The following is a 24,366-nucleotide window of genomic DNA, read 5'->3' as shown; positions in this document are numbered from 1 at the left end:
CTTGTTTGTTGCATCACGTTTAGACCTCAGAAACGGTCTGAGTGTGGAAATACAAAGGATGTTAGGGAATATGTTCTAAGAAGGGGTTGTTAGCAGAGAGAGGACTATGACTCAACTGGGACAATGGCCCCTGATCCAATGGAATTGAAAACCACCCTAAGGAAAAGGAACCCTATGGAAGTCTTTCAGTAATGAAGGGAAGCTCTTTGGACTCTTATTGAACCATTAGCCCCACTAGATCTATGCAACCTGTAGGAACAATAACATTCATGGGAGTAGATATGTGGCTTGGCTACACTTGAACTATCTGTAGGACACTCTAGCTCATCCTACCAGTTGATGGCACTAACTGTTATGAATTTATGCCTCAAATTAGCAAAAACATCTTGTGCTAAAGTAAAAAAATACTAAAAAAACATATTCCTGACCTCTAAGTTCCCTCGCCTGATAAATATTCCATACTACTATTATTAATAACATCTCATGGCTCCAATCATGCTAATACAATCAACACCTTGTCTCCATAAGGTCTCTGCTGGTTTTACTAAACAGATTATGCTGATTTGAGCAAGATTCTATTCCGTATTATGAATCGTTGAGAATACCATCGGAAGACTAGCAAAACTCCTTCAAGAAAAGAAATACAGTTAGTCCAGTTGATTTGACTTATTACTGTAGAGATACCATGTTCTGGATAAATGAAAGCCACAGGCATACCATATTAGGGTTTATACTGTAGGTGGGGGATTTAGTAGTTGAGGAAACCATTCCACACATATGGAGTAAAATCAAAATTCCAGCTTTATTTGGTAATTGAAACAACAAACAGGCATCTATTACAGATGTACTCCTACCCTATGACATGTTTTATCACCTGATGCGTTTCATGCCTCTTTCTGGCACTTCATCAGAGGTCTGTATACTGTCTTTATACTGTAGGTCAAGATGGCCTGTTACATGCCCTCTGGTATCTGGTGAAAATCTTGTATCACACAATTATGATGGAATGCTGTCAAAGAAAATCAGCATGTGGCCTGACATATATTATGTAGTAGTTGCCAGATATATCTATTTAAAAAGCTATTTTCCAGATCTTCAGTAGCCTCTATAAAGTGTTCCCTCTATGGGGACAGACAATTAACGAAGAAGCTAAAATTAGATGTAACAATTAAAAGCCAACTCACGGAGTACTTCAAGGAGATACAGTCTTGCAATACAGGAGTATGTAGAGGGAAGTATTTTTATAATGAGTTCTTTTAGGTGATTCTTCATACAAAATATGTTCTTAAGTTATCAAAAATGTTAGCCAAAACAGAGCAATTTTGAATGCATTATCATTCCTTATTTGTTTTTGGTTTATGTTTATGATTTATCTGCATTCTCTACTCACTGCCTCTTCGCTATTAAGCAATCATTCAAGCCAGCCAATCAGAATCTTGTTTATCTGCTTCTGTGAAACAACAGCCTTTTATAACACTGTGTGCTCACAATCCAATTCTGGAATTCTTTCAATGGGACCACAAGCAAATGTGTGAGTTTCCTCTCCATCTTGTAATGAGCTTGAGTACTAAACTTTGTTATATTTCTCTCTGTATTATTCTGAATTTAGTTGAAGATAATATAAATACAGGGAGCATGCAACAGCATAAAATAGAAGCTTTTAGTATATAGGAGGTGCAGAGGAGAATTATGTGACTGTTTAGACTAGGGCTTATGTTTTTATCCTCTCAAACCATGCAGTTTTGGATAGGAGATAATATTATTTTCTTTACTTGTGCTGCCAATAGTCTGAGGTATCAAGGAAGTACAGAAAGGATGTTGCATCTACTTTGACATGTTTTGGACTATCTGCGTGCTTCACACAGTGGGGCCCATTTACTTGGTTCGAGTGAAGGAATAGAGGAAAAAAAGTTTGAATTTCGAATGGTCGAATATGGCTACTTTGACCATTGAATGGGCTACTTCGACCTTCGACTACGACCTTCGACTTCGAATTAACGATTCGAACTAAAAATCGTTTGACTATTCGACCATTCGATAGTCGAAGTACTGTCTCTTTAAAAAATTCTTCGACCCCCTAGTTCGCCACCTAAAACCTACCGAGGCCAATGTTAGCCTATGGGGAAGGTCCCCATAGGCTTCCTAACAATTTCCTGATCGAAGGAATATCCTTCGATCGATGGATTAAAATCCTTTGAATCGTTCGATCATAGGAATAGCGCAAAATCCTTCGACTTCGATATTCGAAGTCGAAGGATTTTACTTTGACGGTCAAATATCGAGGGTTAATTAACCCTCGATATTCGACCCTAGGTAGATGTGCCCCAGTATGTGTGATTATACCTATACCATTCTAATCCATAGTCATCCACTGAGTCATGGCAATCAATGAGTAACTATTCCTAATATTTTTTGGCACCCTTTCTTGGCACACTTTTGCAGAATAAGATCACAAATATTGGGCACTTACCTGCTGACAAACCTTTAGACCTTCTCCTAATGGGGGAGACAAGGAAACTGGGATTTTTTACACTTGATAAAGAGCTAGCAAGCTCGAAACATGTTGTGTTTGTGAATAAAGGCACCTTTTGCAGCAAACATTCTGCGCTTTATTGTATCCACACCTATTCATTGGATTTACAAATTGACTGTTTTGGATGGAAGGAAGGTGTTCAGGATACTAGAATCTGTCTCAGAAGCATAAAGGTACTAGTAACCCGTTGCATTACCCATGGGATTTTACTAGCTTGTACCTCTGGATTCATATTCATTGCATTATATCATCTATATGGTTTACTGTGGTCAAGGCATTCTCTGTAGTTGGATTGTTGATGTAAATGTATAACACAGTGGTGTAACTAGATAGCACTTGGCCCCACAGCAAATTATTTTTCAATTCCCCAAAATGTCTAGAGTTTACCGGCTATACCAGTATTTATTGAGATTGTATATGAATTGGGGCCCCTATACCTCCTGGGGCCCCCTGCAGCGGCAGGGTCTGCTTCATCTGTTGTTATGCCCCTGGTATAGAGTTTGAGTTTGCCTCTACCAGAAAAAACAATATATCAGCTCTTACTTCTGATATCGACTCTTCTGTAACACAACATGGTATAACCTCATACATTCATGTACAATAACTAAAACATACATGTTATATGTAAAAGAGAACGATATTCAAGCCAGTATCATTGTAATAAATTTAGTTTGTCCAACTCCTTTGCACAATGCTCAGTGAACAGCAATCAATACTGATGTGGATCTTGATTTTCCTTTTCTAAATAGCTGAAGATGTGCAATATAAAGAGCCGAAGCTTTATTTACATGCAAGGCCACACAAGGATTTGCAATGAATGTAATGCGGCCTGACAAAAGATCGCTGGTGCATTTCCTACCATAAATTACAAAGGATTAACGGCATAAAACTCTTCCAGAAAGAAGTCACAAAAATCAATAGGAGATGGATGTAAGTTTTATTTTCAACACCAGTGGACCCCATCCAGAGAGATGATCGAACACCACATTGCTTGCCAAGCTTGGAATTGTACTCAGGTGATTATACCTACAGAAACCTGTTTTCGCTACTAAGAGAAAAGAAAGCTAGGAAGCCTAGGGTGTGCTTTTACCTGGTGCCACTGGGGTATTCTCTGGGAGGGTACCAACGCATTGTAAGGATCTTTGCAATGAATGTTACTATGAAATAAACCCTTGACAAGGCCACTAAGAATATTGTTTAAACAATTTGTATCTAGCGAAGTCCTTTGGAGAATAAAAAGAACAGGTTTGATTTATAAGTGAAAACAAAGTGAAACAATTTCATGAACATTAAGACAATTGTATGAACACATAATTTGTCCCTCATTACCTTGCAAACAGCAGCTTTCCTCTCTTGACATCATTGTGTTTTGTCTGGGCATCTGGAAGGAATTTTATAGTCAAATGCACCAAAAGAATAAAGAGTACAGATGCCTTTTTTGTTTCAGGATTAACCAATCAATCTTTCCGCTTCGTAGAAAGTGTTTGTACCATTAAACAGCTACATAGTTAAACACCAGCCAAATTAATGAGCATTTTTAGTGCAAACGTTAATACAAAACTGTAAATAGGTCATCGTTTGGAGCAGCTGTTTAAGAAGATCATAATTAAGTATAAAGCCACCAGAATTTTGCTCTCTATCAAGATCTACTGTATGTGAATCTTCACTAGCTGGGCTTGCTTTAGCTGATTAGAAGTCCCACACTGCAACAAGAGCTCATATTAAAAAAAGAACATAAAACAAGTTTGTGTTGTAAAAATCCAAAAGCTTACAACTGGATAATTGTGATAAATGCAAAGGGATGAATGTTTCAACCTCTTTTAAAATACAATGTCCAGTCAAACGTTCGCAATTAGATACTTTACCAATTGCAAATCCACTGACGTGATTTATTTATTCCCATGCCACAATGGGATTAAATATTCACTTAAAACAAAAAGGATTTTTTTTGTAGGCTAATATAAAAATATATTTTGGGCATCGCTAACTGCAGGCTATTGTCCAGTACTGTGAAACCTATATATTTCAGACATGATGATAAAATGGCATTCGTTTCTAAGAAATTTCCATATTATATAAATTAGGGGGGTGACCTAGCTAAAATGCACACCAATTTTGACCAAATAGACCATGTACTGGATCAATCAAATTTTGATTATAGGAAAGGTAGATGTCTTCTATACTGCTCTATGAGCAAATCTGAAGAATAAAAGGGCTGTGTTCACTAAGGCTGGAAAAGCCAGTACAAGTGAAGGGATTGATAAGTCATTACCTGTACAAAAGGAGGAACCCGGAAGTGAGCAAATGCAGCTGCGCTACAGAGAGAATCTTATAAAAAATGAGGATGATTTACTACAACACAACTTTTTATCACCAAAAACCTGAAAAAGTTGTGGGGAATAAAGTGTGACTTTTCTGGGATTTATTCAAACCCGTGACAATTCCAAATCTGACAAACTCCAGCTAAGGGGTAAATTCACTAAGATTCGTAGTTGCGCCAGGCGTAACTTCGCCGCACTTCGCCAGGAGTAGTTTCGCCAGCGCTCCGCAAATTCACTAAAATCCAAAGTTGCGCTCAGGGGTTGCGTAAGGGTGTGAAGTTGATTCGCTAAGTGAAGCGAAGTTACGCTGGCGATGGTTAATTTGCATACGGCACCAAATTCAAATTTCAATGGAGGAATACGTACAATCACTACAAATGCCTGGGAAACCTTCAAAACATCAAATCACATGTGCCCACTGTATAGTTAAGTTGCCATGAGTCAGGAAATGTAGGGGGAAGGAGGGGAGCCCCAAAACATTTTTCGATCTTTTTCAGCCTATCACCCATAATATAGAAAAAACGCCAGCGTTTTTTGGGACTTAGAAAAAATTTGTCCTTTTTTTGAAGCAATCCCTATCTACTCTATTGCGCTTCGCCTGGCCTGAGGTGGCGAAGGAAGTCTAGCGTAAAAGGTAGCGTTCAGTACAATGCGTGCGTTAGTGAATTTGCGTAGTTACGTCAGTTGCGAAAATTCGCCAGGCGTAAGGGTGCGAAGTAACACTAGCGAATTTACGCCAGCGTTCGTTAGTGAATTTGCGAAGTAACGAAAATGACCAACGCTAGCGAATTGACACTAGCGTTAGGCGCTTCGGCGCCTAGTGAATTTGCCCCTATAACCTGTTGAAATCACATAGAAGTCAATGGATTTATTTTTGCAATAACTGTGAACTTTTTCTATGGATGGGCCACCCAGGTGGAAGAATACATATTGTTTCATTGTTATTGCACTTTAAGTTCCAAATTAAACCTCTCATAATTCATATATTGCACAGTCTGTTTCCAATAGAATCTTATCTCTCTTCAGCTGTGTAGTTTATACATTATATATATATATATATATATATATATATATATATATATATATATTCCTATTAAATTGAGTTGCACAATTGTCATTGAACTAACCTTATCAACCAGGAGAAAAAATGTTTGCAATAATGGGCCAAAATCACACCCAGACAGTGTGCAAATCTCTTATGCCCTTAACCCCCAAAATTGAAGGTATTACTGCTCCAAATGTTGTTTCTACAAAATATTAAATAATTATGCACGCAGCATATACCAGTTTTGTATTTAAAACATAAAAGAATGGCACGTGTAGAACATTAAGACATACATGTAGTAGTTGCTATTCAGTAAAATGAGAGAATACATGTTCACCTAAATTTTCCTATATTCGAAGTACTATAATAAGATTAATGATGCCTAAAGAAATCTGCATCTCACATCCATTAAAAATAACCTGCTATTACCCTCTTGCTTTCTGCACCTCCATCTTCCTGCTCTGCAATGTGTTCTTCATGAAGTTGGTCATTTTACAAATATCTCCGGCAAAACCGTATTGGTTTCAAATGTGTTCCCATGATTCACTTTTCTTTTAGACCAAAGGTTATTATTTTCCTACATTTCCTATATTTCTGCTCTTTTAAATGTCTCAGCATTTACCGCAACAGCCACCTCCTACGCTACAAGCCCTTTATTTATTACCCCCAGATGTTTACAGTGTCCTACTGTAGATCATTCACTAAAACCCTTTTTTTTACAATCTTTAAATTCCTCTTGCATGTTCAAAAATGTTAATTTATGCCTATACATTGACATACTCTAAAGTAGAGCAATTATCATTAATGACTGTGCACTGCCCCAATGACACCAGAAGAATTCCTTGCCCCCAAAATCGGAATTATTCTTTAGTACAAAGTAAATATACCAAAAAGCATATTGTGGGGTTTTTGACTGAAGTACTGAAATCTATTTGTGCATGGGAAGCACTCTCTAAATTAGAGAAACCTATTCATACTTGTGACAGCGAAATGAAGTATGTACGTTTGTTAGCTGCAGCCTACCTAAGGATCAGCAATAACTCATATTATATTAATGTAATGGATTTAGTTTTAAAAGCTTTGTCTGCAGTTATTGCCAGAACTAATATACAGTCTGTGAACTTCTCAATAAGTTATTGGCCATTCCAACATTTGCAAATTATGTTATGAGGTTCTCATTGCCAAAATACCTCTCTCTCTCATCTCCGTGAGATTGATAAAAGTCCAGTATTACAAACAGGTACCTTAATATTTTTAGTGGAAAGTCGACACACATATACACACGCACAATATATATAATCATCTATACAAACACTTGCTTTTTTTCTTTTTAGTGTGGTTTTAAAAAGACACACATTTCTGCCCTGAGACACTTCTAGACTGCAATGTTGAAAAGCTATGTGTAGGGATGAAAGCATATTTTTTGCCCTGTTAGAGATCCCTGGTAAGATCACATCAGGGGCGTAACTATAAAGGAAGCAGACCCTGCGCCTGCAGGGAGGCCCAGGAGGTATAGGGGCCCCACGAGGCCCTAATTCATATACAGTTTCAATAAATATTGGTAAAATAAGTCAACTGCTAAAAATTTTGGGGGCCTGAAAAATAATTTGCTGTGGGGCCCAGTAATATCTAGTTACGCCACTGGATCACACCTTGTGCATGCAATTTTGGTCCCTCACCTTTCACAAAAATGTTAATGAGAGTGCAGATTAAATTGGTAATGTAATTGAAATATGTGAAAGAAAAGTTGGCTTTGTTTGTGAGAGCTCATAATTTCTTTTTACAGACATTAAAGGACTCTACACCCACTACATACAGACTGTGATGTTTTTTTTTTTACAAGAGGCAGCCCTGTTGGAAGAGAAATTCCATCTGAAGCCATGCACAATGAGGCTGTGGAATGCCCTGCTGAGAGATCAATTAGTAAGATGGAACTAAAATGGTATTCACTGCAAATACATATGAGCATCTTGATGAGATGCTGACCCAGTGCACCCCTCTTGTGATGTTTGTCCCTGCTTTTATCATTTCACAGAAACATTTTACTTGATGTACAGTGTGACATTTTTCTAGACATTTCCTGGACAAATTTGTACAGGCAAACCTCTCATTGAAGCACTTCCAGATGGGGATACACATTCAGTGTCACAGCTTGTAAAAAAAGTTCATTTCAAATCTAACTTTATGATTGGGCAGAGCTCTTCTCCTATCCACAACTTCAACAGGTAACGTCAAGGTTACACCCCAGACATGAACATGCAATGTAACCATTGTAGTAAGATCAGTGTCGGACTGGGATGCCAGGGGCCCACCAGAAAACCTTTGACCATGGGCGCACTTTCCAAACTATTATTCCTCCTCTCCTCACTCAACCTCTTTATTATCCTAGTCTTTTATATCTACTTACTGTATTCTTCCATTATTACTCATTGTTCCCATAAAGAAATAGGGAATGACCATGAAATTGGCCAAATGTTAAGAAGCAAAAAGCCCAATGACCCCTGGGCCCATCAGGACTTTTCCTGGTATCCCTATGGGCCAGTCCGACAAGAAGCTCAGCACTAATACAATGTTTTCTGAGTGGTAACTAGTTGGTTGCATTTTTCTACCCATATCCCATTGTTTACAAAAAAATAGGGTACCGGTATAATGAACATTTTCTATTCAAAAATTGTAGGCATACGCCTTACTTAGCAATATGGTCATATGCTAAATAAATTAGAATTTACGTTTCTCAAGGGACTGAGCATAAGAAGCGTAAAATGCAGGAGTTGGACTGGGCCTTCCAGGGCTGCAATCTAAATGGCCCCCTTCCAACCTCAGGGGTCCCCCTCCCAACATCCATCTCCCCCACCCACATAGAACCGCATACTTTCTAGCTCCTTCCTGCTCCTTAAAGGGTTTGTTCACCTTTAAATTAACTAGTATGGTGTAGAGAGTGATATTCTGAGACAATTTGCAATGGTTTTGAATTTTTATTATGCTTTCTGAGTTATTTAGCTTTCTATTAAACTGCTCTCCAGCTAACTGCTGTAGATAGGCAGCTGTAAACTGTGGGGAAGCATCAGCAACAGCCACAAGAAGTGGGGCAGGGTCCTCTGGGTTGTTTTCCCAGTATCCTGCCAGCCCAGGGCCATGGGCTTAAAGGAGAACCAAACCCTTTGTAATAAAATCCACTACCGCCTATCATACATAGACCCCCCTCCCTGCTTCTCCCCCAGCCTAGGTGTTACCCTCGGTAAATGCCCCTAACTCTTTACTTACCCCTTGTTGTAGATTCATCGCATCAGAGTTCACGGGCGCCATCTTCTTCTCTTCGGATCATGTGCAGTTGTAACAAACCGGAAAACTGCTCCATCTGCGCATGCGCCAATAAGCCACTCACTCTACGAGTACTGCTGATGAAAAGAAGATGGCGCCCATGAACTCTGGTGAGCTGAATATACAACGAGGGGTAAGTAAAGAGTTAAGGGAATTTACAGAGGGTAACACCTAGGTTGGGGAGGGGGGTCTATGTAGGGTAGGGTGGTAGGGGATTTTAATATAAAGGGTTTGGTTCTCCTTTAATGCTCTTATGGCCAGGTCTTATGCAAGTAACACACGTTATAATGATTTATCATTATTATACATCATTAGGCACCTAAACTTTAGTACAAAAGCTGTTGCTAATATATTCACTTGTTATAATAGAGAAAAAAGAACTGAGCAAGTTATGATATAATTGCATTACAAATTACCTTGCACATCAATACATACGAGAGCAACAGTATAATGTTTCTATAAGGTTAATTACACAATTTCCAGTTTCTCTTTGTACGGAGTACATACTCTTCCACATAAATTGCAGATGCCATCACCTCTGCCTTCACTCCTGGTCAATCCAGGCACTGATATTCCTTGACTATGCCCATTTTGCAGAACTGTAAGTATCAGCATATTGTGATCATTACTGGCATGTTAATATCAGGAGACCTAAACAGTGGAGATCTTTGACTCAATCTTTTTATCTTTTTTAATACTTTGACTGAAGTTCACACCCCTTTATAATTGCAAGCATGATTTGTAAACTATAATTATCTCTACTTCCAGCTCTGTATTCGCGGGTTCCTGTGTTCTTATTTTGCGGTCGGCAATCAGGCTGATAACTATGCTCATTAGTGAAATACAGTAAACCTTTCATTTTAAATTCACAGGGAGCATTACCTCTGTGTTACTTCATGCTGGGAACTTTTTAGATGCGCAAATAAGAGAATTACCTGCAAAAAAAAAAAGAAAAGACCACTGGAATGCATGTAGTGCTTTATTTTAAAGCTGCAATTAATACTTCATGTGCAGAGAAGGGAAATGTCGACAGTGAATTATTCAGTTGCCACGTTCGCTCTTATAACAAACTAAGTAAAGAAAGAAAAGAAAGCAGTGACTTTTTTACTTCATAGAATATATCTCAGAATGTACTATTCCTGATTTTCATTGGCCTCATCCATGTCAATAAAGAATACTACTGACAGTTCTTCTGTCCTTTGACTCTAGACAGTTCCTCCAACAGGGCAGGTAACTCTAACCTTTCAAACCCCAACGTTCAAATGTAAAAAGAGTTGGGTAGTAACACCCACTTACAAACCTTGCCTTGGGTACCAAAGAAGGGCTGTGATTGGCCATTTGGTAGTTCATATGTGAATCATCAGACTAAAGGAGGCTCTGTTTGGCAGAACAAGTGGTCTTTGTGCAACCAAAACTTGCCTCAAAACCAAGAATTGAAAAATAAGAATCTTTGAGGCCACTGGGAGCAACATCCAAGGGTTTGGTGAGCAACAGTGGCTTAACTATAGAGGAAGCAGACCCCGCAGTTGCAGGCTGGGCTGGAAAACAAGGGGACCGTCTGCTTCCTCTATAGTTAATAAGAAAACCCTCTCCTTCCCAGCAACTCCCTTACCTGCAGTAAGAAAGGGGGACGCAGGTCGACACTGAGTGAGCATGGTTGAGAATGGGCTGAGTCAGGCGGGCAGAGGAAAGTCAGAGGGAGATCGGACATGCGTCAGGCTCCGTTGAAGATTTTTTTGCAGGGGGGCTTGGCACACTCTAGTTATGCCACTAGTGAGCAGCATGTTGCTTACAAGCTACTGACTGGGCCTCACTACTCTAGAAGAAGTAAATACCCAGCTCTTTACCAGAGTCTATCTCTGCATAGGTTTGTTCTGTCCTCGGGAGCCAATGGTAAGAAACATCTTTCCATGCTTTGACTATATTTTTCCACATCATACAAAGAAGATGACAAGCTAGTAGATAAAAATGCTTGCCCATCTCCAATCTTCATCTGTAAAAGAGATCTGATCCTTGTAGCAGGCCCCAAAAAGCAACAATATATATAATATAGGCTACTCTCTAAACAAATGTTTTTTTTATATAAATAAAACAATATATAAATATATATATATATATTATATATATATATATATATATATATATATATATATATATATATATATATATACACATATATATATCTCTGCAGGAATAGCGACACTCACTGGACTCCTCTGAAGCTTAACAAATGTGATACTTTATTGGAGACTCAATGTTTTGATCCCCCACAGGGATCTTCGCCAGGAGAATACAGAACATATGATATATATGATATATATATCATCAAATCCTTTTTAAGGGGCAGATTTATCAAAGGTCGAGGTGCATTTTCAAATTTAAAATTTTTTAATTTCGAACTATTGTTTGTGTACTTTGACTAGGGAATAGTCCAAATTTGATTTGAATTTTGAAAAAATTTGAATATCGAAATTTATCATGGAGGGACCTCCTAGAATCTATTTGGATTCAATTGGTGGACTTTTTGGGAAAAACTTTGATTCGAATTCGATCGAATGTGCTATTACTTCAATTCGTACAGACCTATTCAATCGAAAACGGACCTATTTGGCCAAAAAAAAAAACAGACTTAGGGGGATATTTATCAAGGGTCAAATTTCGAATTGAAAAAACTTCGAAATTTGAATTCAAAAAGACCAACCAAAATTAAGTTGAAGTTTTTTTTGGCCGAATTCGAATTTAATTAATAGCAGAATCGATCGAATTCATTCAAAGTTTTCCCCCAAAAAAATTTGATTTTTCAAAGTCCATCAATTGATTCCAAATAGGTTCTAGGAGGTCCCCCATAGGCTAAAACAGCAATTCGGCAGGTTTTAGATGGCGAATGGTGAAAGTCGAATTTTTAAAGAGACAGTACATGATAAATATGCCCCTTAATGTTATGTGCATTCAGGCAGCTGAATGCAACATTTTATTTTTATTTTGCTCAGATCTAAATATGCAGATTGGGAGTTAGATTCAGCTTTATAGTTTCCAGTAAAAAGCTATATTGGTTTAATCCATCTATAACCAAGCAATTAATAGTGAATTGCATTACTGTGAGCCTCAGTCTTGGTTAATAGTAAAAAATTAAACCTCAACCAAAGAATGCAACCACAAAAATAATACACAGCCATTGTGTATATGATCTACTTAGGGGCTGATTCACTAACTTCGAGTGAAGGATTCAAAGGTAAAAAACTTCGAATTTCAAAGTTTTTTTTGGGCTACTTCGACCATCGAATGGGCTACTTCGACCTTCAACTACGACTTCGAATCGAAGGATTTGAAGTACAAATCATTCGACTATTCGACCATTCGATAGTCGAAGTACTGTCTCTTTAAAAAAAACTTCGAGCCCCTAGTTCGCCATCTAAAAGCTACCGAAGTCAATGTTAGCCTTGGCTAACTTTTTTTGATCGAATGATATTCCTTTGATCGTTGGATTAAAATCCTTCGAATCGTTCGATTCGAAGGATTTTATCGTTCGATCGAAGGAATTATCCTTCGAACGTTCGATCGAAGGAATTATCCTTCGATCGTTCGATCGAAGGAATTATCCTTCGATCGTTCGATCGAACTATCTGCGCTAAATCTTTCGATTTCGATATTCGAAGTTGAAGGATTTTAATTCCTAGTCGAATATCGAGGGTTAATTAACCCTCGATATTCGACCCTTAGTGAATCGGCCCCTTAGTGTGCACCTGCAATCATACTGGAATTCTGGGAAATAACGTAGCATTGTGGGTAATTTAACACCCAGAATGCTCTACCATCCTTCTTCGTGTCCAAAGAGTGGACAGTGTTTTCATCACAATCAGTAGTAAAGTAAACGCTCCATGAATCATGACTACATAATGCAATATTCTCAGTTGTATTTATCTGCCGTTTTTCACTAAGAATCATTTTAACTGATAGCAAGAACAGCGGAGTGTAATACTGATAAAATATGATTCAGTTATTACATTTCTTAAAAGTTTCTAACATTCATATTGCTAAGATTGCCTTTTAAAAGTCCTTTCTAAAGAAAAAAAAAAAGTATCCTAAAGTGCAAAGCCATTAAATTTAAGTACAAACCTGTTTCAATATCTGCTTTGGGGAAATTCCAGGGCTAGAGTTCTCAAAATAACACATCCAAACAAATGATTGGTTACTATTTTATAGCCTAGCCATTTGCACAAACCGCTCATAATTTGTAACATGACTTATGAAGTACAAAACGGATTTCTGCAGAGACATTTTTTATACCGCAAATGATTAGATGGAAATGGAATAATTTTTTCAAATAAACTTTTTTTGAAACTTCTAAAAAAACAAACATTGGGACATTGGGAAAGTTGCTGTTTGTATGTTAAGACGAAAACATTATTGTATAAAATGCCCCCTGTCACTGCACCGAGGCATGAAAACAGAAGTGCATGGGAAGGGGTGTCAGATGGGGCGGGCACTTTGCCAGTCTTTGTTCTTTGTCAAAGAATCCCAGTAGTTAGAGTAGCCCTTGTGCCATAGACAACAAGACTTTGGCACAAGTAGTGCTCTGTGTCATTTGAATGCAGTGGTTGTACTTAAATACAAAATATAGAGTATCATGGTATCAGGGGAAAGTCCCCGGATGCATAGCCTATCGAGTACCGTTTTTTTTGCTTGTATCACACACGTCATGTCATCAGACCATGGGGCAAATTTACTAAGCACAGAAAATTCGGCAGCGAGGTCTTCGCAGGCAGCGCAGCACTTCGCCAGGCGAAAATTCGCTCAGACAACGCTAATTCATTAACATGCGAAGTTGCGTCCAGGGAGGCAAACACTGGCTTAGTTGCGCTACCGAAGTTGCCTCACTGAGGCAATTTTGGGCGACTATTGAAAACGCGTCACCGCCATGCCTTCCTATACTGATTAAAGGATCCTTGTCTCATTGCTCTGATTTCTTCATATTTTTTAATTTATCAATCAGTGCAACCACTGATCTTCTATCAAGGGATCTCTGCAAAGTCCAATAAAAAGGGCAACCATTTGTCATAGTTTGCTGTATAAATTAGGTGTTCCCAGTGAAGCCTCATATACTCCTTGTGCTTCAAGATGGGATTTAAGACAGAACTCACAGGGCCTATGGGCCACAATAGGAGTATATGTTCATAGTTTAAGGCAGGAGTCCCCAAACGTTTTTACCCGTGAGCCACATTCAAATGTAAAAAGAGTTGGGGAACACAAGCATGAAAAAGTCCCTTAGGGTGCCAAATATGGACTATGAATGGCTATTTGGTATTCCCTATGTGGGCTGGCAGCCTACAAGAGGCCCTACTTGGCACTATACTTAGTTTTTATACAATTAAAACTTGCTTTCAAGCATGGAATTCAAAAATAAGCCCCTGCTTTGAGGACCCTGAGAGCAACATACAAGGGGTTGGAAAGCAACATGATGCTCACAAGCTACTGGTTGGGGATCACTGGTTTAAGGTAACCACGGTTTGGCCTTGCTTTGAGTGAGTAATGCCCAGGCCAACCACATTGTCAATGCATGTTCTCCTGAGCAGATCTGCATTAGTTGCCTATACTGGTCTGGTACTTAACTCTGTCATGATTTTTATGGTGCAGTTTTTATTTCTAAATTATACTCCACTGCAAATAATTCATTCCACTATATACAAGTTTATTCCTGAACCAATAAGTATTGTTTTAGTTGTAATATTGGTGTGTAGGCAGCCATCTTAGGTCATTTTACCTGGTCATGTGTTTTCAGAAAGAGCCAGTGCTGCACTATGGAACAGCTTTCTGGCAGGCTATTGTTTCTCCTACCCAATGTAACTGAAGGAGTCGCAGTGGGACTTGGATTTTTACTATTGAGTGGTATTCTCATATCTACCAGGGAGCTGTTATCCTGTTACCTTCCCATTGTTCTGCTGATCGGCTGCTGGGTGGAAAGGGGAGGTGGGTGCAGCAGTGAAGAGTGACTAAATGTATCAGAACACAAGTCACACGACTGAACGCACTTGGAAAACTAAGTAACATGTCCAGCCCCATGTCAGAATTCAAGATTACATATAAAACAAATTTCAGTGCAGAATTCTGCTGGGTCAAAACTATCAACTGATTTATGTTTTGGAAAAAAAAACATGTTTTCTCCTGAAAGAATCCCTTTAATAAAGCTCCATTGGTGACAAAAGAACAGTATATAATTGTGTGAAGTGAACCCATCTTTAAGGCACTTCATGCCTTTGTAGTGTTAGAAAAGTATAAACTCTACGTTAACATACTTTCCTGTAATTTTAACATGTTATCTATGATCGATTGCCAGCTCTTCTCATTTTGTCCTAATTTTCTGCAGGCGTGTGGCTTCTATCCGACTAATATGATGAAGTGATTTTCTTCTGAATTATTAATTTACACAGTTTTACGCATTTCAAAATAAATCCACCCAAATCGATATTATATAATAGTCCAACTGTGACTGTAATTGTTCTTGAAATATTTGTCAGTCAATGGCAATGTGGATTAGAAAATGCTATTTATCTGCATGCAGTATCATAATTAAATTGCTTGGGAAATTATTGCCATGACAGCTTGGAGCTATTAAAATTAAGGAAGGATGTGCAGAAAGTGGGCACATTCATTTCTTCTTATCAGGAACTCTCTCAAGTGCTCTTTGAAGTCTGCAGTGTACATAATACACCAAGACTAACTTTTTAAACAGAAAGCAAAAAAAAAAATAAAAAAAATAAAAAAAGAAGGAAGGAACTTTTTATTTGAAAAGGAGTGAATGTGCTGCCAACATAACGACTAAGACCTGGAGGAGTCAATACATTTTGTAATAATATTTTAATCTTCTTATTATATGTTATTTATATAAGATATTGGCTGTGATTAAATTCATTCTGCAGCAGACTTGCTCTTGTATGAGACATAAAGGCTCACTTGTGATTGCTATGCTCAGTGCTATGCAGAACCCAGGTAAGTAATAAAGACACTTAGACCATAAGTGTCGGACTGGGATGCCAGAAAACCTTAGGCTGAGGGCCCACTTTCCAAACTACTATACCTCCTCTCCTCATTCAACCTCTTTATTCTCCTAGTCTCTTTTCTCTACATACTATACTCTATTCTTCCATTATTAAGCCTCTTTGTTCTTATAAAGAAATAGGGAATGACCATGAAATAGGCCAAATGGTTAGAAACAAGAGGCCCACTGACACCTGGGCCCACTGGGAGTTTTCCTGGTATCCCGGTGGGCCAGTCTGGCACTGGGCCAGCTTGTTTATTTGAACAACACTACATAACTTTAGATTAGATTCCCAAACTAATTATCCCAATTATTCTTGCCCAAGTCTGTTAAACTCAGCAGGCTGCCTTACCGTATGTTTCAACAAAAGATCTGCTATAACCAGGCCAGAAATTAACTCATTACCATTTCACTTAAATTTCCTCCAGGCCAAACCACCTAAAATAACTTTTTAGTGGGACTTGGCAACCCCCCATCTCAATAATGCTCTTTCCACTGCTGTTTGTAAGCCTATATTAAATATATCCAAACCGATGTTGAATAAATGTACCCCATCGGAATGATACAGGCCTGCTCCACCTCATTCAAGGTCAACATATCTATAATTTAACATATTTACAGACTTTGAGAATTTAGCAATTGCAAAATTACCTGGACCTGGAGACAACTTTGAACCAGATGAACATGACCTCCGGCCACATTACTTTTAAGTAAGATACATCTCTCCTAATTATTCTGATAATATCAATTAAACTACTTTTTCTAATGTCATTACCTCCCCATTCACCCCATCCCCAATGCATTTAAGCTATAACTTCCATCACCTTAACCTAAACCATGCCTCAAACTCTCTTCCATACAAGTCTGACAGAGTCATTATTGAAATCTAAGTTTAGTCCATATAATGAAGGTCTAACATGTGACCGGAATCTGTGAGAATGCCAGCCCCCAAGTTTTTTATATGCTCTTCACGAAAACCCAATAAAGAAGCTTGAGAATGGGAGCTGTAATACCTATCCTCCATTACTAAAAGGCTAATGCATTTTGCAGATACCCTATTGAACTGGAATCTAGTAACTGGAGTCCTGTTTTGGTGAATTAAAAGTTGGGATCCAGCTTTTTTTTTGCCCTAGCCATAGAGCCTTTAGTGACAAAGATTAGGGACTCCCCAGACATAGAGGGTTTGGAAATTGGCAGAATTGTGGAAAAACTGTCTTTATGCGCTGATGGCATGCTTCTATATTTGGCTAACCACACTCCATGTTTTTCCGGTATCTCCAGCTAAGGCACGCCTTCAGAACCCAATTTCCTACCAGACCCATTGAAATAGTAGAGACTACTCTAGAAGTTTATTTGAGAAGGGAGGATCTAAAAAAATTACCACCTGGTTCTATGCCACACTGGGACAGGTCCGTCCAGAAAATGAGGAATAAATGGTCTAGAGACATTCCAGGTCTGGAGGAGGAGATTTGGCCAGATGCACTGAAACAGGTCCCAGATATTACCAGATCTGTCACAGACAGGTATATTCAAACTAAATTTCTGAACAGGGTGTACCTTACACCATATAGGCTTGGAAAACTATATCCTATGGTTTCAGACTAATGTATTAAATGCAACCTGGAGGTAGGCACATTTATACACGTATTCTGGGAATGCCCTGGTATTCAGGGGTTCTGGGAGGGGGTTCTGCAACACACCTCTCTAGTCTTGGACGTCCCAAGTTTTAGAACCCCGATGGTTTGTCTTTTGGGAGTGATGGACAACTTGGGTTTGAAGTCTACTGTTAAACTTTGCTATCTACAACTGTTATACTATGTGAAAAAATCTATCCTTACACTGAAAGTCAATTGACCCCCCGACCATTGCCTTTTGGAGGGGGCTGGTTAACAATATCTTGCCTTAATAAAAATTGATTTATATAGCATGGGGCTGCCTCAAAAAGTTTGAGGACATTAGGGGCGCTTGGTTTGAATATGAAGACGCCCACTAATATTGTGTTTAACATGAGAGGGTATTTTAACTGATGGCTCAATATGAATATGAATGTCTATTTATTTTCTTTATGTATGTGTTTGTATGATTTGTTGTGAGAAAAATGCAAAAATATATATATTTTTTTTTTTAAACTTGGGATCCAGGATTGGTCCTTAGAAAATTGAGAAAATTGCGAACAGGACATAGAAAAGTGTTTTGAAATAATATTACCTAAATCTAATTGGTCTGTTTTAGATTTAGGATGAGTTTGAGTGTTTGAGTGACAACCTTATTGATCCTGAGTGCTCTGAAATATGTAACGGTAAGTAGGCACCAGAGCAGTTTAACTTCAAAATTGTCAAAGCAGACCAATTGCAAACACTTTAGCAGCTTTTCAAGCAAATAAAAGGTTATGGGGTTTCTTTTATCTACTGTTTGAGTCTTTCTTGCAATACCTTTTAACATTTGCCTTATAAAATGTGCCTTTGTAATATCTGCTTGTGTCCATAACTCCCGGCATAACCTCATTTGGAATTGGGAAAAAGCGTCCACAGTTGTGTTAAAATAGCCTGGCAAATGTCTAGCTTGGAACTAAATATTCAGCATAGGGTTTTCAATACAAAGTATTTGAATAATTTCCAAACTGGTGGTGAACTAGTGGTTAATAATGTACAACCTCCTAGTTGTCACAATTGAGGAAGATCCTTTTGTTACTCCATAATTCTACAGATACTACTGTAGGGAAAAATTCTAAGAATACCATATTCTTTATAAAATCTATCACTAGCCACTGTGCGGGCCATTTTTCGGCACTCCAATGACCTTGTAGGAATGCTCCATAACCACACAAAGCGGCGGCATCCGTAAATAAGTAAATAAGTGCCACGTTCTCTGCAAATTACGTTTGCCATAATGACCTTACGTTATATGTATCTAAGAATCCATTCTAAAAAGGCAAATCCTCTTTCAAAGGCTTGGAAACTCTTAGGTGCCACTCAGAGTATTTATACCCTGCAGTCAAGGCTGCTAACCTACGGGTGAAAACTGTCAGGATAACTTTAGTTGCAAAATGTAAGTGGCCAATTAACAATTGGAGTTGCCTCAGCTTGATTTTCTTATATTGCAATCCAAACTGTACAAGCTCCTTGAGCTTTTAGAGCTTTTCTTTAGGCAGTCTGAACTCCATTTTTAATTGATCTATTTCAATGCCTAAGAATTGAATTATGTTACAAGGGGGAACTCTTTTCTCTTCAGCTAATGGTATACCAAATTTATTATATACCCAAGTGAAATGATCTTAATTCAATGCACATACGATGGAATTAGCTGGGCCAACCAATAAATATCATCTAAATAATGAAGTATCATCCTAGAACCAGATTATACTATGATCACCCATTGTTATAATGTTGAGAAAAGCTCAAAATAAGAGGAAAGGGAACAGCCCATAGGCAGGTGTTTTTTTTTGTTTTTTTTTAAAAACATATATCAACCATAGAAATTAAATCCCAATAGCTTGAAACAGTTAGGGTGATACAAATGGATACCACTGCTCTAGACGTGAGAGCCTTGTACTCTGGGGACTGGGCACATGCTTGTTACAAATAGGGTTAGCAGGTTGGGGTTCAACGTGCAAGCTCATGTATTCTTCTCCTTGATTTTATTAGTGTCAGTTATTAGACTTGCTCCTGTCATTGGCAAGTCTATTTTTAGTAAATTAAAAAGTTTAGTAAATTCCATTCAAATTGCTGAATTGAGGAATGTGTTACCCTAGGCAATGTGCTGGTTTGATTGTGCCTGAATACCAGTGATTCCTCCTGCCCTGGTGAGTAAACCATACAGAAAAATGCTTTCTACATGCTTATTTCTACAATGATTTTAGTTCAGTCACATGATATAGAGAGGCTAAACCACCCTATATACTCTATACATGTAGAAGGGAAAAGGTTTTGCCCACCTTGACTTTAAAAAGTCCCTTTTACTGTTAATTCAACATTGGACTGGGTGTATTCATAGTTTAAAGAGGGGGGCTGTTGCTTTTTCTAGGTGAACGTATTTCCTGGTAGTCCTTATTTGACAAGGGGTGTTAGTTGTCCCTAATCTTTAAAAGGGAAGGTAATTTGAACCCTGTTTACTGGAGGAGGTGCATCACTGTCAGAGCCTTGTACTCTGGGGACTAGGCACATGCTTGTTACAATTAGAGTTAGCAGGTTGGAGCCTAAGTGCTTGGTAATTTGTTGCACGTAAATTTTCCTACATTGGGTGTTAGAAGAACCAAGAATAGTTAGTTATACTCAGAACTAGATTTAATGCGAAGCGTTAAGAGGTGACAATGATGAAATCTAAAAAACAATACTGAATGATAAAGGGTACAACCTGAAGACAAGACCATATAACAAGCCAGTGGTCAGGGGCAGGCAGCAGGCAGAAGCAAGTCCGTATAAACAGGCCAGGGGTCAAACCAGGAGATCAGATAAGGAGGATGGGTGGCAGGACTGGTTAACAAGGAGGAACCAGGAGCAAGGCAATCAGAAACCAAGAGCAAGACAATCAGGAACCTGGAGCAAGGCAATCAGGAACCAGAAGCAAGGCAATCAGGAACCAGGAGCAACACAATCTGGAACCAGGAGCAAAGCAATCAGGTACAAGGAGCAAAGCAATCAGGAAGCAAGAGCAAGGCAATCAGAAAACAAGGAGCAAGGAAAACAGGAACCAGGAGCAAGGCAATCAGGAACCAGGATCAGTGGCTAGAACATTAACATGCGCAATAGCTAGCAGACAGACATTTGTTTATATAGGAGCTTGATTACGAAATTGTCTGCGCCTGACCTTAACAAGATCAGACATGGAGACTGAAGGCAACAGCGAGAAGATATGGTTAAGTGGAGTATTGGCTGCAGGCAATTCCAAAAGCCCCTGGTGGCTCAATGAAAGGGTGCACCGGTCAACTCACAGACCAGGATTAAAAACTTGCCATTTCCTGACAATGTTAGTAAGTACTTCTGCTGGTGTTAATAATACCCTGTCTGTGCTTAATACCCCATAGAAAGGATTTAAATATCTCTGACGTGACGTGTGTTTTGTAGCATTTTGCAATGACATGTGACATGAGACTGTTGTACCTGTACATTGTAAATTCCAGCAAATAAATGGAGCCCTATATCCATCTGAAGCCCAGTCTATCTTTTTAATAAAATCCTATTCATCTTTTGACCTTTAGGGGATAATAATGTTGGCCAGTTTATGATGAAAGTGGTGATCTGCCTTTGTGACTCCAACGTAGACAATTTCCAGTCAAAACGTGCTTGAATTTCAAAACTTGTCTCTTTTTATTATATTGCTGTTATCCGGAAACCCATTATCCAACAGCTCTGAATTACAGGAAGGCCATCTCCCATAGACTCCATTTTTAATGAAATAATTCACAGTTTTGAAGATGATTTCCTTTTCCTCTGTAATAATAAAACAGTTCCTTGTACTTGATCCCAACTAAGATATAATGAATCCTTATTTGAGGCAAAACCAATTCCTTCGGGTTTATTTAATATTTAAAGGATTTTATTTGCAGACTTATGGTATAAAGATCCATATTACAGAAAGCCCTGTTATCCAGAAAGACCCAGTTCCTGAGCATTCTGGATAACAGGTCCCCCACATGTATCATTTTTATTCATGTACAGTTGTCTAAACCATAAGTCTTAAGGGAGATCTTGTGCACATTAGGGAATGGTAAGGGTTATTTTACAATTGTATGGGTGGGGGATTCTTCCATTTTCCTTTTTTAAACATTTTTTCTTATATTTCTGCTTTACCCCCAGATCAGGCTTTCCCCTGTGTGCCATCTTAATCTGTGTGAAGACTTTACCATTAAAACCTGCTAGAACTGCTCTGAATCACCAAAGAACCTTGTTCCATGGTTGAGTCCCTTGAGTGAGAGATCTCCAGGGGAATGTTTAGTGGAATGAGAATACATGAGTGGAACTGAGATAGAGACTGTTTCCCTGTACTTATTTTTCTTGTGCCTATAGTTTATAATTAGAACGGATGTTCCTTTTCAGTTAGATACAGACTTCTAAGCTTTAGTCTTCTCTTTATGTTTCTGATTTGGGCTGGTGAAGGCTTTAGCAAGCATCACAGAACACTGATTACTTCTTACAGCTTAGACATTAAGTGCAGATATTGCTTTAGGGATTTCTCTCGTTAATGGAATAATTATATCTTTTTATGTCCACATGCTTATGCCTCGAGACAAAAGAGGAACAATCCAACAAAACAGAACCATCTTGTATTAGAAGTTATTTAAACATCTGCAATATGCCACCTGCTCTGATGCAGGAGTTTTGATTTTATTGAAATTTTAAAGGTACATAATAGGGACAGTTTACTTTAAAATTAAAGTTTTAGACAGCTGTTGACATTGGCACTTTGCAGATTATTTTTTAATTGTTAAATTTTTTAGCCAACATATATTTTTTCGAGTACCAGAATGTAGATTGAATAGGAAAGGACTTACGATGAAAAAAAACAAAACAATATAATGACACAAATCTAGCCTACTCTTTGGTTGCCAAGTGTCTATGGGCATTTGAATACAAGAAGTGAAAACAAGTCAAATCAACTGGACTTGCTGTGTTTTTCTTGAAGACGTTTCACGAGTCATCCAACCGGCTATCTCAATTCTGAATTGAGAAAGCCAGTTGGTTGACTGGTGAAACGTCAAGAAAAACCACAGCAAGTCTAGTTGATTTGACTTATTTCTATAGATATACCATGACCTGGATGAATGTGAATCCAAGAAGCGAATACAAGAAATATTGAAACTTCAACTCGGACAAGTTAGCATGAGACCATTACCCTAGAAAATATGCCATTAGTAGGGACATACTGTCATCTTATCAGAATATTAATATCATGGTCCCTGCTGAGTGGGGAAGAAAATCTGCTATGAAAGTATTGAGAGTTGTACAATACATTGCTAAAATATATACAGGGTATGGGACCTGTTATCCAGAATGTGTGGGACCGGGGGTTTTCCAGATAAGGGGTCTTTCTGTAATTGAAAAATAATTTAAATATTAAATAAAACCAAATGGCTTATTTTGCCTCCAATAAGGATTAATTATATCATATTTTGGATCAAGTACAAGCTACTGTTTTATTATTACAGAGAAAAAGGTTATCTTTTTTTAAAAAAATGTGAGCTATTTTATTATAATGGAGTCTACGGGAGATGGTCTACCCAGGAAATCAGAGCTTTCTAAAACATTACCTTTTAACAGCCCACAGTTGCTGTTTTTTTATTTGCATTTGAAAAATGTTTATCTTCTTTTTGTCTTTTCTTTCGAAGGACCGGCCTGCATTTTTATTCTTTAAAGGAGAACTAAACCCATCTATAAACAACAGCCCCCCTAGGAAGAACTGCCCTCCTAACTGCCTTCCATCGGCTATGCCAGGATGTTCTTCTTTACTAGACAGAATTTCGCACAAATGTTTCAGCATATATTGTACCTTTAATAACATGACACATTTTTTTTGCCCTGGTTACAGGCCACAAACCTTTGCCAATGTATAATGGTGCCCAAGACAAGGTAAGTCCCTGGCATCTCCTGCCCCGCAACTATCCTCTTAGCCTCTTCCTACCCCCTGCCATTTGGTAACTCTCCTTCTACAAAACCTGCCCTCCCATGTTACCCCTGTTTGGTACTTGCCAACTCTCAACTTACCCACTCTCTCTTTCTCTCTCTTCTGCAGCCACTTGCACTTTCACCTTCCTGAGAACAAATAAACAAGAGCAGGGCTGGCAGAAGAGGTACCTATCTAGAATCCCAGTGTCCCCTCCCCCAGCTCCGGATTTCCAAAATACATGCCCCAAGGCTGGCTACCTCCTGTGCCCCCTTCTCCCAAGCACACATGTGCTTTTTCACCATTCCGTTAAGCTCCTCTGCTCCCGGTGTGTATTATAGATGTGGCTGGGTGGTATGCCGCCCCTAAAAATTTGCTGCCCTAGGCCTGGGCCTTTATGGCATTGCCACAAATCTGGGCCTGCTCCCCCCTTCACTGCTATACCCCTTTTCCTTATCTGATTAAGGGCGCCTGCAACGTGTCAAGCAATACCATGCAGCATGTCTTTGAA

This window comes from Xenopus laevis, chromosome 8L (genome assembly GCF_017654675.1).
Source record: "Xenopus laevis strain J_2021 chromosome 8L, Xenopus_laevis_v10.1, whole genome shotgun sequence".
Taxonomy (NCBI): Eukaryota; Metazoa; Chordata; class Amphibia; order Anura; family Pipidae; genus Xenopus; species Xenopus laevis.
The sequence above is the reverse complement of the archived record's forward strand: the minus strand, read 5'-3'. Positions refer to the sequence as shown.